We start from the raw sequence: 20,721 nt of genomic DNA on the forward strand, positions 1-20,721 counted from the left end.
GTTTCAGAACTATACCCGCGGAGTAGAACTGAGGATGTTTGCATGCATGGCCAGCTAATGCATTATTGTGGAATGTGTAAGGCTACGAGCACACTCGCCCCAAACCCAGCGGGAGCTAGCAAGCCAAGAACTACCATGAAACCAAGCCGGGGAGAGTGAGCATTTGTCTGCCTTAAGAAAAACACAAGGGAAAACCCCCCAAAAAATATCGCATCCATGGGAAAGCGCGTGAGACATGTCAATAACCCCAGATGCATGAAAATTAAAAGAAGATGATCAAACCGTATCATTCCCCTGCAAGCAAGATCCGATGGGCATGGCCAAACCCTTGGTTTAATGGATGTCCACCTCGGGACCGTTCATCAGGCTACCATTTTGATAACAACGCATCAATATGGGGCAAACCTATGCATGGTACATGGACGTTCACAATCCATGTTGTGCGAAAGGCGCGAATGTTTCTTCAAGGAATAACCTTTGCATCTCCCTTAGAGCAACAAAGACTAGTAACTACGAGGATTACTCTACCTACGCCTCAGCCCACCTCCTACACGAGATGGCCCTTCTTGCCATGACTCGCCTCGCTTCCCCCTCCTTCCAATCCATCACAATGACCAGAAAAAGGGCCTATTCTATTAAAGCGATGACGGGTAAGGCCATAGAATGGGGAGGAAATCCACTGGATTGATGTGGCGGGGCTTCCCGTCCGTTGCAACACTCAGATGACCTGTAACGCCCCAAATTTTGCATTTCATAAAAAAATATGGTTTTCCTTGATTTTCTTGAAACTTTTGTTTTGGAGCCTATTTTAAAAATTTCCAATTTCTATTTCTAGGTCTCTCTTAATTCTCAAACCTATGCAAAGCTTGAGAATATTTGGATTTGGCCCCTTGCACTATTGAACTATAATATGAGGTGGTCCATTCCAGTTTTTCTAACCCCAAAATAATTCACAAACTTTTTCTATTTTTATTTATATAAAAACTCTATTTTTTCACTTTACAAAAGCAACCCATTTTTATCTTTCTTTGAAAATTTTGCAAAAATAGGGAGTGCTCCCTCGATATTTTAAACCCATTTTCACAAAAATATGTTATACTTAATTTGAACATGTCCCTTTTTTCGCCATTTATGTTTCTTCATGTTTCTTGGTTATTTTTAAAATGCTTTAAAAAATATTTTTTCAAACAAGGGCTAGTACCCATTTTAGATGTGCCTTGTGTTCATATACATCATACGAAAACTCTGGATCCTTTGCTTTACAAAAACCTCTTCAATATCTTTAAACCATTTCCATCTATTTTTTATTTTAAAATTTCTCAAATTACAAAGTTTGGATTTTGAAAAAACATAATTTAATACAATGTTGCATTTTGAAATTTTCACCCACTACAATGAACCTTGCCTCAAGAACATTTCTATCTATTGACCAAAATCTTGCATGTCTGATTCTGCAAATATGAAATTTGAAAATATTAGCATTAGAAACTTTCAAATTTGACAAAAATCTAGTGTAGAAAAAGGTTGGAAATTTGATTTGGCGCACGACAGTGAAAACCCCACTTTATTACATGAACCACAACACCTCCATGAATTGGCAATGCCGATGTCAACATGGTCATAGTGTGGTTATTGTCGGGATCTGTGCATAGCGGTGCTGCCCTCTCTTTGTTGGGTCGATCCTCTGTCTCTCCACCTCGCATCTTTGACCAAACCACACATCACACCTTAACCCAGAAGCACCCTCTTCTAGATCCCTCCCCTCTACCACCAGCTGCCAACTCCGCCACACTATGGTGATATTCAAGTGAATTTTGTAGCACATGAAGCATGATCATTTCAAGATCTTACATTCATATTACAAGTTCATCACATTTAGTTAACACCACGACAATCACATTGTAAGTTCAAAATTTTAGTAGTCAAGATTAGAAGTAGAAACGTTGTAAAACACAGGAGCTAAAGATTACAAGCAAGTTGACAACCACCTGACAACCTAATGAGTGGTGGTGGAGTTCTCCTTCCAACAAGATGATCAACACTCCTATGCTCCTAGTAAACATGCGACCCAGGTACAGAGCAAAGGATCCTAAGATAAACTCTAAAAGATCCCCCATAATTCGAACCTAGATAACTCAGATTGGGTACCAACGAAAAACGTTATCCGTTCCTAGAAAGCATCGATATCGGCACCATAATCAAAGTTTACGACATTTAATTCAAACAAATATAAGTTTCAAACAAATACAAATGTGGATTTGGTGACCGGGTATATACGTGAGCACGCGGTCATCACCGTTGGATCTAATCCATCACCGTTGGATTCAGCCTATCCAAAGACGGCGACTAACGGATTCTGTGAACTGATTCCTTTTTCCATCGCGAATCAGCAACCCCACTCGCACCCACTTTCACCTTATCTTCTCCCCGTGAGCAGCTCTCCACCACAAAAATCTCCCCTCTCTTACCACGGGAAGCTCTGCCGCGAGCTGGAAGATCGAGGAGCACGCCGGCCTGCAGCAGCCTGCTTGCACGAGCAACCGCGCCGCAGCCCTGCGGCCCCGCCCCGCCTTCCCCAAAATCAACTGCCGCATGCCGTCTTCCCCAAAATCTACCGCAGCATGCCGCTTCCCCGTACGCCGCCGCGACTTTTTCCGTCGCAGGCCACGCCCCTGATCCCGTCCATGGAAGGGGCCTCTTCTGCATCGCGCCGAAGCTCCGCGGCCTGGTTCGGACCGTCGGACCCCGCACGGTGCGTAGGTATGCCTCCACCAGCTCGGATCATGCGAAGGGGACGCGGCGAACTACTGCACTACCTGGGCGCGCCGACGGATTCGAGGAATCCCCACCGGCGAGCGGCTACACGGGGAAGCGAAGGGGCAGCCGCTCCGAGCGGCGGCGGCCAGGATCAGGAACTCCCCCGAGCTCGAGCCCCGGTTGAGGAGAAGACTCCAGCGATGCCGCCTACTCATCCTGCTCGAGCGCCGGTTGAGGAGAAAACTCCAACAAGGCCACCTGCTCATCCTGCTCGAGCCCCATTGAGGAGATTCCAGAGACGCACACCTACGCAACGGATTCGCCCTCCACTCTTTTGTTTTATTTATTTCCTTTTTTTGTTTTTCAGATGCAGTTTTTTTTTATTGTTTCATCGTTTTCCAGATTTGGAACTGTTCGTGCTTTATTCATGAATCTGAGTTCTACTTCATTTGTTTGTTCTAGTCCAACTTGTTTGTCATTCTTTTATGTACTGTATGGCTACGGAAGATACTACTAATCAGCTTTAGTTACTAGCTGATTTTTCGTTGCAGTACTGAGCGTTTAGATAATTAGCGCTGGAAATTTGATTCGCAAAAAAATTATAATTAGCGCTGGAGATTTGTTTTGTCTTGTTAAGCTCCTATGTAAATTGGTGAGAGAGAAAGAAATCGTTGGCCAAGAGTTCCGAGGGCGGCTCGCTCCATCCACGACGCACACGCACATGCTGCTGTTGCCTGGCAATAAAATAAAGGACAAACGGAAACGAACGCCGTTAGACACATGTCACTTCCTGGATGCGTGCTCACGTATACACCCGGTCACCAGACTTCTTTTGTACAAATAAAATATATTCAAAAAACGCGATCAAAGAACAAAGCGATGGTAAAATGGCGATGTGAGTTCCAACGCCGGCAATCCCAAATGTATCTACTTTTCCAAGAACTTTGCTCAATGAATTACTAAGGAATCTCGCCATATTTGGATCAAAACTGCTGAATCTGATGTTGTTTTTAGCAAAGTCTCCTTTTTGTCAAGTATTAGCATAAAATAAAATCAGGAAAAAATACCACGGAAGTTTTTCACCAAAAGGACGCATTTGGAGCTTTGGATCACGAGAGGGGAGCCACGAGGCTCGAACGAGCCCAGGTGGCACGGCCCAACTGCTTGGTTGCGCCACCCAAGGCCATTCGGCTCTCGATCAGCGTCTCACGTCCCCCCTTCACGTGGTGCCTTATATACCCTAAACTCTGAATCCCCCAGGAGGACACGACATTTCGCAAAACAGAGCGCCGCTGAGACCACAATCTTCCATTCGGGAGCCAGATCGATCCTGCTCTCCACCCCGGAGAGAGGGATTTCGAGGGCTTCTTCATCATCACCGCCACCAACATCATCACCAACCATCATGTGCTCACTCCTCATCGCCATGAGTGAGTAGTTCTCTGTAGGTTTAGAGGTGGATGGGATTTGGATGACATTGATCATGTAATCCTCCGCATATGTCTTGAAGATATTCTTGTATGAGTGCTGGTACACCTTTGCTATATTTAATGCTTATTACTAGGGCCCGAGTAACTTGATTTTAGTACTGACCTTATATTGCTTTATCATATATATATGAGGTTGGTATTTGTCTGCGAGGTGTATCACTTATTATTGTGTTGATCCTGCGAATCCTCGGGTGACAGGTGGGGAAAAATAAAGGTGAGATGTAGTAATTTCGAGTGTTATGTGTGTTCATGAATCTTAATGGTTTGTTCCGGTCTATTCGGAAGGGTATACCTTAATTTCTTGTAGTTCCAAGTTGGCCCCGGTGAAATGGGCAAGCTGAAGAATAGATGTTATGCAAATTCTCTTAGTTAGTACGCATAACTATATTTGGAGCACACACCTACACACAACTGAATTAGAGATGCATGATATGTTAGTGGATTACATTACATAATCAATATCATCAATATATCACCCCATTTCTTCCTCATGCCTACGCTTTTAGCCACTGCAAGTTTCACATTACTTCTTTCGGTGAAAACTGGAAATCTGCTGCTTTTATTTATTGTTTGCTTTTACTGCTTTGAATCAACTGCTATAAAATCAGTACTTGCTTTGTGAGTTTATTGATATACAGGTGTGGTTGAGAGTGACGTCTCAATTGCTAAACTCTTATTTTATTCTTGTGCTTCCCCTGAGTCGAACAATAAATTTGGGTAATACTTCCCATCAAAGATTTTAGCGATCCCCTATACTTGTGGGTATCAAGACATTTTCTGGCGCCGTTGCCGGGGTTTCCTAGCTTTATTAGTAAGACAACTTTTTATCATTTACTTGTTGCACTTATTTGTTTCTCATCATGGGAAATAATAAGGAACCTGCTAAGAAGGTTACTATGCCCTCCACTACGAGGAAAGGTACGGATTTACCTTCTAGACCACATTTTTCACCTCGAGCTGCTATTACTCCTGCTAATAAGAAGAAAGTTATTGCTCATACTATTTCTCCATTATCTATTATGTCAACTAGTAATGAAAGAAATTTGTTGGAAGTTGATAAGGATGAAGAAGGCACTTCTGATTTATCCAACTCAATTTCTGATGAAATTATGGAATCTGAATCTGAACATGATGAACTTTATGATGAGCATGATAAATCTTTAAGTCCTCGAATATCACACTCTAAAGATGATAGTAGCTTTACTGAAGCTTTTATGAATGCCGAGCTAGATGATTTGGATGAATTTTAAGCTAGCTTAAGTTCCTGCTTAGAGGATTTCTTTCCTAATGCTAGAAAAACTGAAGCCCCTATTATTTACATTAAAGATAAAGACTAGGATTTTAATGTTGAGCCTGAGAAAATAGAAAGAGCTGAAGCTATTAAATTTTATGGTAGATAGGATGAACTTTCTTGGGAATATTTAATAAATGTCTCTGACCTAGCAAATCTATTTGAAAATACTGAATCCAAAGACGTTATTACTTCTTGAAATTGTTTCCTTTCTCTTTGGGAGGTGAAGCAAAAGCTTGACTTAATTATTTAGCACCTAAGTCTATTAATAGTAATGAAGCATGCATCTATTCGTTTTGCAATAAATATTTTCCTACTCGTAAGATACATGCTTTGGTTCAAGAAATTATTCACTTCGCTCAAGGTAAAGAAGAAAGTATTCCTCAGGCTTGTGGGAGATTTAGTGCCCTCGAGAGGAAGTGTCCAACCCATGGTTTAAAGGCTAACCAATTACTTGATGTATTTTATAATGACTTAACTAAAGGATCTAGATCTTATATAGACATCATTTCTGGTAATATTTTTAGGGAAAGGACTGTGGAAGAAGCTAAGGAGTTACCGAATACCATCAAACAAAATCAGGATGATTGACATATTGATAAAGATATTACATATGGAAGGGGTATTTATAAATTATCTAATGAAGATATGAAGGAAGCTTCAAAGTCTCTCAAGGAGAAGGGCATTAAAACTTCTGAGTTGAAGAAACACTCTGAAGATGGCTATAAATTTAATAATCATGGACCATGTTTTCCTATTCAAGTACATGCATGCTATAAACTCCGGTAAAGGTAATGAAGATGCATCATTCCCTACTGAAGTTTGTTTTGTTAATGGTTCCACTTATGATATAGGGAGTGTTGATTATGATATTAATAGAGACATATTGGAAAATTCTCGCAATATAGAAATTGTTCATAAAAATCTGAGCTCTTGTGTAGATTAAAATGACTGTCAAGCATTATCATATGATACATAATCAAGTTGCGCAAATGATTTCTCTTCAAAATAAATTGTATGAGAAGCTTCTTGATGAGAAAAGATAGTTATATGGACTTAATACTAGAGGAGGTTCAGGCACTCAGGACCTTGATTATCCCGAAGGACATCCTAAGAGAGAAAAGAACAAGAAGCTTGCAAGAATAAATCTATTGTAGGGGAATCTCCCAATGAACATGAAGAGGATAAAGAACCTGAGCCAACAATAAATGAAGATCCACAATCATCTAATGATAAAAATAAGAAGAAGGCTCCACCACAACCAAGCGGTAAAGAAAGGGATCCATGGGTTCATAGGACTATACCATATCCCCAAGAGGTAACTGAAACTGTAGATAATGAAAGATTTGAGAAGTTTATTGACTTGATAAAGAGTTTATACTTGCAAATTCCTCTTGTTGATGCTATTAAAATTCCTCCATACTCAAATTATATGAAAGGTATTGTTAACAATAAGAGGAAAATATCTAATGAAGCTATTACTGCTATGCTTGCTGATTATTTTTTTAAGGGGAAGTTACCAGAAAAGTGTGGAGATCCAGGTATTCCCACTATTCCTTGCACGATTAAGAATACCCATGTGAAATACGATCTATGTGATTTGGGAGCAGGGGTAAGTGTCATGCCATTTTCTCTTTATAAGAATCTTAACTTGAATAAATTAGTTCCTACTGAGGTTTCATTACAAATGGCTGATAAATCCACTGCTATTCCTATTGGTATATGTGAAGATGTTCCTATTATGATTGCTAATATGAAAATCCCTATGGACTTTGTGATATTAGAAATGCCGGAAGATGATAATTTATCTATTATTCTTGGTAGACCTTTTCTAAATACTGCAGGGGCTATCATAAATTGCGTTGAAAGCAAGGTTACTTTTCATGTGAAAGGAAAAAAAACATATTATTCATTTCCCGAAGAAGAATTCCGTTGAGATATCTAAGAAAGTGTTAATGCTATTGAGCCCAAGTTTATGAAAATTTGAAGGTTTGAAATACCTATTCATCCTATGGAACCAAAGTACCGAATACTAATGGTTGAAACAATTCCAATCTGTTATGAGGTACCTTGAAATTTCCCCTGTTATTTTCCTTGAATCATTGTTTCTATCTTTGTTATAGTAATAATGAGACTTGATCAACCGTCATTCTTAACATGATAATGATAATAGTATGATTCATAGTACTTTGTTTTATCATTAGTATTAAAGTTTCTTTCAAGTTTTTCCATTTAGCATTTTATCTCTCTATTCAATTTCCACCAGCTTTTAACGGTTTTTTAGTTTAGAAAATTTGAGACAAAAATGTTCTCCAAAAATTACAAAAAAATACACAGGTCATTTTTTCTTCACAGATGATCCACCAGGCAAAAGAACGAGGCAAAACAACAAACAAGGGACAAATGAGCATGGGTCGCGCGGCCCAACTTTCTGGCTGCGCCACCTGCCCTCTTTGGCCCCACAGAGGGAGTTAGGTGAGGGTCAAAGGCCTAGGTTCTCCCCCTCGACTCAAAACCCAACCAGGTATTTCTCGAAAAAAATTCCTCAGCTCCATTGCTGCCCCATCTTCGATCTATCAATTTGGGCAGCCATATGCAAATTCCTTTGGAGGAATTACTCATCGGTATGTGACTCCTCCACCCATACAATTAGTTTTTGATATGATGCTTCATATTTGTGGGGATTCTGTTCTTGTTGTCATATATTTTGCTTGAGAAATTCCAAGATTTGCAAGATTTAGGGTGAAATAATTGGTAGTTTTGCTTGGTAGAGCCTCTATGAGTATTTTTGAGTTGATATAACTTGATACATCTAACTTTTTGGTGGATTTTGGTTAAAGCGTTGTAGGTATTCATCCTCATGGATAAGGGCAAGAGCTTGTTCAGTACTTTAGATCAAGAAGAAATGCAAGAGTATCCCTTAATATGGACGAGAACAAGATCTTGAGGACAAGATGCTATATCAAGTGGAAGCCCTTGATGTTCATGCCACTAGGTGGAAAGACCTCGAGATGCTAAGGGAAATGCATATAGAAGAAAACTTTTCCTTCTTCTTGGAGCATACTTGGTTGGAAGGATTTGCAAGCCGGCCATTCAAGACATATGCCGAACTAACTCACAGAGTTTTTGGCCACATTCAGGTTTGCACATACCAAGACAAGAACATGTAAGAGAGGTAAAACTATCCCCGCCAAGTTTGATGTTAAGTTCACCATGCAAAATAAGAGATATGTTATGTCTATTGAGGAATTTTGTAATGCCATTAATGTCCCAAATATTGGGAGTTGGGAGGAAATCCCTAGTGATTCCGATGAGGACCTCTGAATATTTCGGAGGAGCATTAGTGTGGGTGCTACAAATGACTTCCATATAAGCAAACTTTGTCATATTCAACACCCAGGTTTGAGGTACTTCTCTTTATTCCTAGCTAGGGGATTTCTAGCTAGAAATAATGGAACTGCTTGCACTGGACCTATTATCTATTTGTTGAAATGTGCTAACTGGAACTTTCCCTACTTTAACTTGGGAGTAATTCTTGCTCGAACCTTGTCTTATGGTGTTTGCCACAATGAAACTAAGCCAATCTTTGTAGGTGCCATTGCCACTATGGTTTATGAGCACATTAAAAAGAACAAAAACTCCGTAACATTGGTACTGAAATTGTAGAATATAACTTGTTGGATTCTCCAATGTTGATTACTAAGGATATTCTTGTTGGATCATGGTGGACAAATTTCTACCAATATAAATTTACGGTTAAGAAAGGTTTTTTTTGCTTGCATTGTGCTTCCTCGTCCTGATTATTTTGATAGGTTAACAAATAGATGGAACGTTTCAGAAGAAGAGCATGAGTGTGAGTTGGCACCCGCTACTCCACGGGACGATGCATGGCCCGAGGAGGGCCCTAAGCCTCCTCATCAGGAGGAGTTGGAGGAGATACCTGTGCAGCCACATACGGAGTGGCATGAGCCACCACCGCAGCAACAAGAGTGTTACATGCCCGTGCCACCGCAACAAGAATGGCAGGCACCACCTCCACAAGAGTGGAAAGCACCGCTGCAGCTAGATTGGCAAGCACCGCCTGCACCGGATGCTTGGGGGTTTGCACCTGCCGCACCCTACTACCCGCCTGGGAAAGGATCTTCTTCCCAATGGGGGAATGAAGGTGCTTCTTCACAATGGGGGCAGCAAGGACCCTTCTTCGATGATGGATCGCACGGTTGGGGGCCCGGCTCCGATCATCCCGACTACTAGCTTCACCCCAAGCTTGCGAGAGTATGTGTCATTCACCTTTCTCCATTTAATATTGTCATGCTAGTTTCTATTCAGTATTGGTGCATTGAAGTTTTTATTTAGTTCATCATTTGAAAAACCCAAAAAGGTTTCTCCTTTCTAGTTGTTGCATTTTGTTTTCTTTCGAACTAAAAAATTAAAAACCCAAAAAGATTTATGCTTTCTAGTTTCTCATGTTTTGCTTTTGTTTCAAACAATAACCTTAAAAACGAAAATATTACTTTTGTTTCTTTTGCTTTCTTGCTACCGGAGAAGTGGGAACTCGAGCAGGACTTACTGAACTCCATGCTAGAAAACGCATGGAGCAAAGCTGATACTCAATCTTACTAGATTGAGCAATACAAGAAAAAGACCTGCGAGTTTCTCGACAATCTTCTCTGCAAGCGCAAGGTAAACTATTCTCCTAGTAGCCCCCAAGTATCTAGGCGGAAACCAAATCTGTTTTGCACCTTGATACTTTGAGTTTACTAAACTGAAGAATTTTTTTGAAGTGTCGCAGTAGCCCCCAAGCGTCATGTCGGAAATGTTTCCAGCAATGATACTTCGAAAATTTCTATGCGCTTATAATTTTTTCATCAGATTTTTGTTGCCGTTTTGCAGGAGCAACAAGCTTTGCATTATGAGCTGCACAAGAATATTGCTCTCCAACGCCGCGTGTCCATAAGGCAGATGGATCTCTTGGAGGATCAAAAGGCAAAGGTTACAGAGCTTCAAAAGAAGTTTGAAGAAAACCAAGGTTCATTTCTGACCGCTAACATCCATTGTCAATTTTCCGGCTTGTGTTGTTTGCATGACTTACTGAATATCTTTTGGACAGATACAAATCTGAAGAGCTCCCTGACATCAGCCTCCTCAGAGCTAGAAAACTTGCGCTCCGCCCAAAAGGACGTTGAGTCAAAACTTAAGAGGTTGGAAGACAAGCAAAAACTAGCTGAGGACTAGCTGGCCCAGAAAAACTCAGAATTTATACGAGAGAAACCTGATCTGGTGGAGAAGCGCAAGAGGGACAGTGATATGATCCAGAAGCTTTAATCCGAGGTGGACTTATATGCGCCAGGCTGAAGCAGGTTGGGACCTACTCAACACTGATGTTTTTGGTAAGTGTACGAATTCATAATCTTTGTTTATCTTGAGAGCTTTTACTGCATTTTGTCCTGAACTTTATTTGTTCATAGAACCCCTTGGATATGATGAGTCATGCCACGAACAATTTCCACGCGATGATCTTATCAAGCTGGCCGGAGATGACTGCAAAGACCTGATCTCCGCATCGCGCAAAATCTGCTACAACCTGGCGCTGAAAGATAGCCGGAAGTGCGATGTCCGCGAGATGATCAGGAAGATGGCCGTTCTTCCGGAATTGGTGGTTGGTCTGCAGGCATCGTCTGCTCGAGGCGCAACGCAAATGGCTCTTGCATGTGCGTAGCCCGGGCTCCGACCCTTAACTTTGATGAAGCAACTGCTGCCATTCCGAAGGATTCATACTCGGACGATCTTCTGGATGCGTACAGGGGCTACGATATCCTGATCACCAGGCGTGTGTGTCACGACGAGTTCTACGAAAAATTCGTTCTTCCCGCAAATGAAGCTATCGAAGCAGAGCTTCTAAAAAAACTTGATGCGGAAGAAAAACTTGTCGGCTCCGGTGATGGCAGCCAGTACACCTGGACCAGCTCCAAGAAGGCGGAGAAGAACAAGACCAAAAGTGGCGGTGATGCATCTTCATCTTCGGCAACGGATGCAGAGAAATGAATTGTTCTGTTTATATATATGCGTGTTCTTTTGATTGAAAGCAAGTACTGGTTTCTGTATTTTCTGGCTTGCTTACTTGACCTTCCACGAGCCGGAAGACCTTTAGCCAGAAAGACTCACCGACGGCGATGAAGCCTAATGGCAGTCCGTCAATAACCTCAAAAACAAGCCCCCGACCTAAGGTGCCGGAGGTCGCTACTAGGAATCCATAAGTTCGCAACAGAAAACTCATCCACCAGAAAACTTAAGCTTACATCCTACTGGATGAATTTTGAAAATCACAACATTATACACGCCTAGGCGGAAACATCCAGCTCTGTGGTTTTTGTCGGAAAACATACACGATCGAAAAAATGAAAAATAAAAGGAGGTAAAAGACTCAAAGAGTGAACCATATGCTTTATTTCATTGATCATGTATCATAACTATTACAAAGTATGTAATTTGATAATTGCTAAGTGTGGAAAGGACGTAGTTGTGCTATATTCCAAGGACGGTCTATTTCATCGTATACGTCACCTGGATCCTCTCTCTTTCGTTTCCGGTGCCAATTGGGAGGTCTATCCTTTAACTCGTGGATATCGACGAGGTAGTAGGATCCGTTATGTAGCACTTTGCTCACGACGAAAGGTTCTTCCCATGGAGATTTCAACCTATGCTCTTTCACCTGCCAAAGGAGGAGAACCCGGTCACCTTCTTTAAACAAACGATTTCGAACTCGACATCCATGAAAGCGTCGGAGCTTCAGCTGGTAGATGGTGGAGCGCTAGTCAGCTAATTCCGAGCTTCTTCGAGCAGGTCCACAAATAGTTGTCGAGCCTCATCTGCATTTTCCTCATTATAGGTGGAAACTCGCGGAGAATCGTGGATGATGTCGAAGGGTAACACTGCTTCAGATCCGTATACTAGGAAGAAAGGCGTAAAACCAGTTGACCTATTAGGGGTTGTTCGTAAACTCCATATCACAGAATCTAACTCCTCTGCCCAAGCTATGGCTGCACGTCGCAGTGCTTCTTCAAGGCGAGGTTTAAGTCCAGCTAGTATAAGGCTGTTGGCTTGCTCGACCTGCCCATTGGATTGAAGATGTGACACAGAGGCAAGGTCAAGCCGGATCCTCATATCATGGCAGTAGTCCTTCAGTTCTCCCTGCGCAAAGTTTCTGCCATTATCTGTGATGATTCTGTGTGGGATGCCGTATCTCACCATGAGGCTGCAAACAAATTCCGCCGTAGCACCATCAGCTTTTCTCACTGGTTTGGCCTCGATCCACTTACTGAACTTGTCAATAGCGACCAGGAGGTACTAAGAACCACCAGGAGATGATTTTTTCAATTTTCTGACCATATCAAGCACCCAGACCGCAAACAGCCAGGTGATAGGGATGGTCTTCAGCTCTTGAGCTGGGGCATTTTTCTGTCTAGCATAGTACTGGCAGCCATGGAAGGTTTCCACTATTTTATCAGCGTCTGCTTTAGCTGTTAGCCAGAAGAATCCTTGCCGGAAAACTTTTGCAACGAGGGACCTGGGAGCGGCGTGATGCCCGCAATCACCAAGGTGAATGTCTCTAAGAATTGCAATGCCATCTTTGTTTGAGATGCATTTTTGGAAAATTCCATTTGTGCTTCTCTTATAGATTTGTCCATGAATAATTGTGTAGGACCTTTCTCGTCTGACGATCTGTCACGCGAGGAATTCATCCTCCGGCAGCTTCTGATAGACTAGGTAGTCCAGGTAAGGCTTGGTCCAAGTCGGAGATATTACCACATCTGGGTTTTTTGGGTTAGCGCCCTTCCGCGAGGGTGTCCTCAAGTGCTCAAGGAAAATTCCTGGTGGAATTGGCTTCCTACCGGATCTGAGCTTGGGCAGCATATCTGCCGCTGTGTTATCATCTCTCCTGACGTACTTGGCTTCGTATCCTAGGAAGCAATTGGCGATCTCATCAACTTCGTCTCTGTAAGCCGCCATAACAGAGTTCCTGGCGTTCCAGGTTCCGGCTATTTGTTGTGCCACCAGGTCGGAGTCTCCACAACATGTGCTTGATCCCGATTTCCTTTGCGATGCGCAGTCCATGTAGTAGAGCCTCATATTCCGCCATATTGTTGGTAGCTTCAAACTGAATCTGCAGAACATACTGCAATTCTTCTCCGGTAGGTGACTTCAGGGTAACTCCAGCCCCCGAGCCTTGATGCTACTTGGATCCATAAAAATGCATGATCCAAGCTTCTGGTTCCGGCACAGGCGTGCCCTCTGGTGCTTCAGTCCAGTCGACGAAAAAATCTGCCAAAATATGAGACTTGATTGCAGTCCTGGCTTTGTAGTTGATGTCGAAGGCGGAAACTTCTATTCCCCACTTCGCTACAAGTCATGTTGCGTCGGAATTGTTTATGATGGTTGACAATGGAGCTGTGCTCACAACTGTCATGGGGTGCTCCTGGAAGTAGTGTCTCCGCTTCCAGCTACGTAGGAACACTCCATAGGCTAGCTTCTGAAAGTGAGGGTATCTTTGTTTGGACTTCGTCGGGACCTCACTAATATAATAGAAAGGATTTTCGACTCCATACTCATGTGCTTCTTCCTTTCGCTCCACCACGCTGACGATGCTGATGACTTTGTTTGATGCTGCCAAGTAAAGGAGCATAGGCTCCGACTCTCCTGGAGCTGCCAAGATAGGTGGGAAGAGAGTATATTCTTCAACCCTTGGAGTGTTGCATCTGCTGCGTCGTCCCAAAAAAATTTGTATGTTTTCTTCAGTAACTTGTACAGGGGTAGTGTGTTCTCGCCAAGACGACTCACAAATCTACTGATTGCTGCGACACAACCAGTTAATCGTTGTACATCTTTGAGACAAGTTGGCCTTTTGATGTTGAGGATGACCTTGATTTTTTTCGGGTTTATGATGCGTGCAGTTGACACACGTCCGTTGGGAACCCCAAGAGGAAGGTGTGATGCAGACAGTAGCAAGTTTTCCCTCAGAAAGAAACCAAGGTTTATCGAACCAGGAGGAGCCAAGAAGCACGTTGAAGGTTGATGGCGGCGAAATGTAATGCGGCGCAACATCAGGGATTCCGGCGCCAATGTGGAACCTGCACAACACAACCAAAGTACTTTGCCCCAACGAAACAGTGAGGTTGTCAATCTCACCGGCTTGCTGTAACAAAGAATTAACCGTATTGTGTGGAAGATGATTTTTGCGAGAAAACGAGTAAAGAACAATTGCGATGAGATTGTATGCGATGTAAAGAATAGGACCGGGGTCCACAGTTCACTAGAGGTGTCTCTCCCATAAGATAAAAGCATGTTGGGTGAACAAATTACAGTCGGGCAATTGACAAATAGAGAGGGCATAACAATGCACATACATGATATGATAAATATAGTGAGATTTAATTGGGCATTACGACAAAGTACATAGACCGCTATCCAGCATGCATCTATGCCTAAAAAGTCCACCTTCAGGTTATCATCCGAACCCCTTCTAGTATTAAGTTGCAAAACAACAGACAATTGCCTTAAGTATGGTGCGTAATGTAATCAATAACTACATCCTTAGACATAGCATCAATGTTTTATCCCTAGTGGCAACAACACATCCACAACCTTAGAACTTTCTGGTCACTCGTCCCGCATTTAATGGAGGCATGAACCCACTATCGAGCATAAATACTCCCTCTTGGAGTTAAGAGCAAAACTTGGCCGAGCCTCTACTAATAACGGAGAGCATGCAAGATCATAAACAACACATAGGTAATAACTTGATAATCACCATAACATAGTATTCTCTATCCATCGGATCCCGACAAACACAACATATAGAATTACAGATAGATGATCTTGATCATGTTAGGCAGCTCACAAGATCCGACAATGAAGCACATAAGGAGAAGACGACCATCTAGCTACTGCTATGGACCCATAGTCCAGGGGGTGAACTACTCACTCATCACTCCGGAGGCGACCATGGCGGTGAAGAGTCCTCCGGGAGATGAATCCCCTCTCCGGCAGGGTGCCGGAGGTGATCTCCAGAATCCCCCGAGATGGGATTGGCGGCGGCGGCGTCTCAGTATGGTTTTCCGTATCATGGCTCTCGGTATAGAGGGTTTCGCGGCGAAGGCTTTAAGTAGGCGGAAGGGCGGAGTCGGGAGAGTCACGGGGGCCCCACACGCTAGGGCCGCGCGGGCCCCCTCTAGGCCGCGCCGCCCTAGTGTGGCGGCGCCCCGTGGCCCCACTTCGACTCCCCTCCGGTCTTCTGGAAGCTTCGTGTAAAAATAGGCCCCTGGGCGTTGATTTCGTCCAATTCCGAGAATATTTCCTTACTAGGATTTCTGAAACCAAAAACAGCAGAAAACGACAGAATCGGCTCTTCGGCATCTCGTTAATAGGTTAGTGCCGGAAAATGCATAAATACGACATATAATGTGTATAAAACATGTAGATATCATCAATAATGTAGCATGGAACATAAGAAATTATCGATACGTCGGAGACGTATCAGCATCCCCAAGCTTAGTTCTCGCTCGTCCGGGCAGGTAAACGATAACAAAGATAATTTCTGGAGTGACATGCCATCATAACCTTGATCATACTATTGTAAGCATATGTAATGAATGCAGCGATCAAAACAATGGTAATGACATGAGTAAACAAATGAATCATAAAGCAAAGACTTTTCATGAATAGTACTTCAAGACAAGCATCAATAAGTCTTGCATAAGAGTTAACTCATAAAGCAATAAATCAAAGTAAAGGTATTGAAGCAACACAAAGGAAGATTAAGTTTTAGCGGTTGCTTTCAACTTATAACATGTATATCTCATGGATAGTGTCAATGTAAAGTAATATAACAAGTGCAATATGCAAGTATGTAGGAATCAATGCACAGTTCACACAAGTGTTTGCTTCTTGAGGTGGAGAGAGATAGGTGAACTGACTCAACATAAAAGTAAAAGAAAGGTCCTTCAAAGAGGAAAGCATCGATTTCTATATTTGTGCTAGAGCTTTTATTTTGAAAACATGAAGCAATTTTGTCAACGGTAGTAATAAAGCATATGAGTTATGTAAATTATATCTTACAAGTTGCAAGCCTCATGCATAGTATACTAATAGTGCCCGCACCTTGTCCTAATTAGCTTGGATTACCGGATCATCGCAATACACATGTTTTAACCAAGTGTCACAAAGGGGTACCTCCATGCCGCCTGTACAAAGGTCTAAGGAGAAAGCTCGCATTTTGGATTTCTCGCTTTTGATTATTCTCAACTTAGACATCCATACCGGGACAACATGGACAACGGATAATGGACTCCTCTTTAATGCATAAGCATGTGGCAACAATTAGTGTTCTCATATGAGATTGAGGATATATGTCCAAAACTGAAACTTCCACCATGATTCATGGCTTTAGTTAGCGGCCCAATGTTCTTCTCTAACAATATGCATGCTCTAACAATTTAAGTGGTAGATCTCTCTTACTTCAGACAAGACGGACATGCATAGCAACTCACATGATATTCAACAAAGAGTTGATGGCTTCCCCAGGAACATGGTTATCGCACAACAAGCAACTTAATAAGAGATAAAGTGCATAAGTACATATTCAATACCACAATAGTTTTTAGGCTATTTTGTCCCATGAGCTATATATTGTAAAGGCGAATGATGGAAATTTAAAGGTAGCACTCAAGCAATTTACTTTGGAATGGCGGAGAAATACCATGTAGTAGGTAGGTATGGTGGACACAAATGGCATAGTGGTTGGCTCAAGGATTTTGGATGCATGAAAAGTATTCCCTCTCGATACAAGGTTTAGGCTAGCAAGGTTTATTTGAAACAAACACAAGGATGAACGGTGCAGCAAAACTCACATAAAAGACATATTGTAAACATTATAAGACTCTAAACCATCTTCCTTGTTGTTCAAAACTCAATACTAGAAATTATCTAGACTTTAGAGAGACCAAATATGCAAACCAAATTTTAGCAAGCTCTATGTATTTCTTCATTAATAAGTGCTAAGTATATGATGAAAGAGCTTAAACATGAGCACAAAAATTGCCAAGTATCACATTATCCAAGACATTTTAGAATTACAACATGTAGCATTTCCCGATTCCAACCATATAACAATTTAACGAAGAAGATTCAACCTTCGCCATGAATACTATGAGTAAAGCCTAAGGACATATTTGTCCATATGCAACAGCGGAGCATGTCTCTCTCCCACACGGTGAATGCTAGGATCCATTTTATTCAAACAAAAACAAAAACGAAAACAAACCGACGCTCCAAGCAAAGTACATAAGATGTGACTGAATAAAAATATAGTTTCAGGGGAGGAACCTGATAATGTTGTCGATGAAGAAGGGGATGCCTTGGGCATCCCCAAGCTTAGACGCTTGAGTCTTCTTAAAATATGCAGGGGTGAACCACCGGGTCATCCCCAAGCTTAGAGCTTTCACTCTCCTTGATCATATTGTATCATACTCCTCTCTTGATCCTTGAAAACTTCCTCCACACCAAACTCGAAACAACTCATTAGAGGGTTAGTGCACAATAAAAATTGACATGTTCAGAGGTGACATAATCATTCTTAACACTTCTGTACATTGCATAAAGCTACTGGACATTAATGGATCAAAGAAATTCATCCAACATAGCAAAAGAGGCAATGCGAAATAAAAGGCAGAATCTGTCAAAACAGAACAGTTCGTAAAGACGAATTTTAAAATGGCACCAGACTTGCTCAAATGAAAATGCTCAAATTGAATGAAAGTTGCGTACATATCTGAGGATCATGCACGTAAATTGGCATATTTTTCTGAGCTACCTACAGAGAGGCAGGTCGAAATTCGTGACAGCAAAGAAATCTGTAACTGCGCAGTAATCCAAATCTAGTATGAACCTTACTATCAAAGACTTTACTTGGCACAACAAAACACAAAACTAAGATAAGGAGAGGTTGCTACAGTAGTAAACAACTTCCAAGACTCCAATATAAAACAAAGTACTGTAGTAAAAACATGGGTTGTCTCCCATAAGCGCTTTTCTTTAACGTCTTTCAGCTAGACGCAGAAAGTGTGTATCAAGTGTTGTCGAAAGATGATGCATCTTCAGCGGGGTTTGGAGTTTTCTCAACCATGCATAGTATATTGGATACATAAGTTTCAGCGGCTCCCTTTTCATTAGTCTTGGGCTTGCTACTCTCATCAAACAAATTTTCAGGAACAAGCCAAGCATAGTTATTTTCTAGTGCTTCATTCATCGCTAGGAGCTTATATGGTATTGGTGCTTTGATCTCCCCACCATCATTAATATTATTAGTGTACCTTACTCTCTCCATGTCCATCTTTTCAAGGATACTAACAAAATTGGTATGAGAACCAAGCATCTTATATTTAATAAAGACCTTTCTAGCCTCTCTTGCTATACTACCAAATTCTCTAAGAAGGGTTTCTAAAACAAAATCTTTCTTTTCCCCTTCTTCCATATCACCGAGTGTAAGACACATGTGTTGGATTATAGGATTGAGATTAACAAATTTAGTTTCCAACATGCGAACTAAAGCAGCAAGCAGCAATTTCATAAGTAGGAGCAAGTTCTACCAAGTGTCTATCTTCAAAATCTTCAACGGTACTAACATGATTGAAAAATTCTTCTATATTATTTCTCCCAACTATAGACCCACGTCCTACCGGTATGTCTTTTACGGTAAAATTAAAAGGAAACATGTTGAAATAAGTAAAGCAAATATAAGTAACTATTTTTTTTTGTGTTTTTGATATAGAGAACAAGACAGTAAATAAAGTAAAGCTAGCAACTAATTTTTTTTTGTTTTGTTTAAGTGCAGCAAACAAAGTAGTAAATAAAATAAAGCAAGACAAAAACAAAGTAAAGAGATTGGGAAGTGGAGACTCCCCTTGCAGCGTGTCTTGACCTCCCCGGCAACGGCGCCGGAAAAAGAGCTGTTGATGTGGGAGTTGAAAATCTTCGTGGTGTAACTTTTCTTCGTTCCCCGGCAACGGCGCCAGAAAAAGAGCTTGATGCGTGCAGTTGACACACGTCCGTTGGGAACCCCAAGAGGAAGGTGTGATGCAGACAGTAGAAAGTTTTCCCTCAGAAAGAAACCAAGGTTTATCGAACCAGGAGGAGCCAAGAAGCACGTTGAAGGTTGATGGCGGCGAAATGTAATGCGGCGCAACACCAGGGATTCCGGCGCCAACGTGGAACCTGCACAACACAACCAAAGTACTTTGCCCCAACGAAACAAGTGAGGTTGTCAATCTCACCGGCTTGCTTGTAACAAAGGATTAACCGTATTGTGTGGAAGATGATTTTTTGCAGAAAACAAGTAAAGAACACTTGCGTAGATTGTATGCGATGTAAAGAATAGGACCGGGGTCCACGAGTTCACTAGAGGTGTCTCTCCCATAAAATAAAAGCATGTTGGGTGAACAAATTACGAGTCGGGCAATTGACAAATAGAGAGGGCATAACAATGCACATACATGATATGATAAATATAGTGAGATTTAATTGGGCATTACGACAAAGTACATAGACCGCTATCCGAGCATGCATCTATGCCTAAAAAGTCCACCTTCAGGTTATCATCCGAACCCCTTCCGGTATTAAGTTGCAAAACAACGAGACAATTGCCTTAAGTATGGTGCGTAATGTAATCAATAACTACATCCTTAGACATAGCATCAATGTTTTATCCCTAGTGGCAACAAGCACATCCACAACCTTAGAACTTTTCGTCACTCGTCCCAGCATTTAATGGAGGCATGAACCCACTATCGAGCATAAATACTCCCTCTTGGAGTTAAGAGCAAAAACTTGGCCGGAGCCTCTACTAATAACGGAGAGCATGCAAGATCATAAACAACACATAGGTAATAACTTGATAATCACCATAACATAGTATTCTCTATCCATCGGATCCCGACAAACACAACATATAGAATTACAGATAGATGATCTTGATCATGTTAGGGAGCTCACAAGATCTGACAATGAAGCACATAAGTAGAAGACGACCATCTAGCTACTGCTATGGACCCATAGTCCAGGGGTGAACTACTCACTCATCACTCCGGAGGCGACCATGGCGGTGAAGAGTCCTCCGGGAGATGAATCCCC

This window comes from Lolium rigidum, chromosome 1 (assembly GCF_022539505.1).
Source record: "Lolium rigidum isolate FL_2022 chromosome 1, APGP_CSIRO_Lrig_0.1, whole genome shotgun sequence".
Classification (NCBI taxonomy): Eukaryota; Viridiplantae; Streptophyta; class Magnoliopsida; order Poales; family Poaceae; genus Lolium; species Lolium rigidum.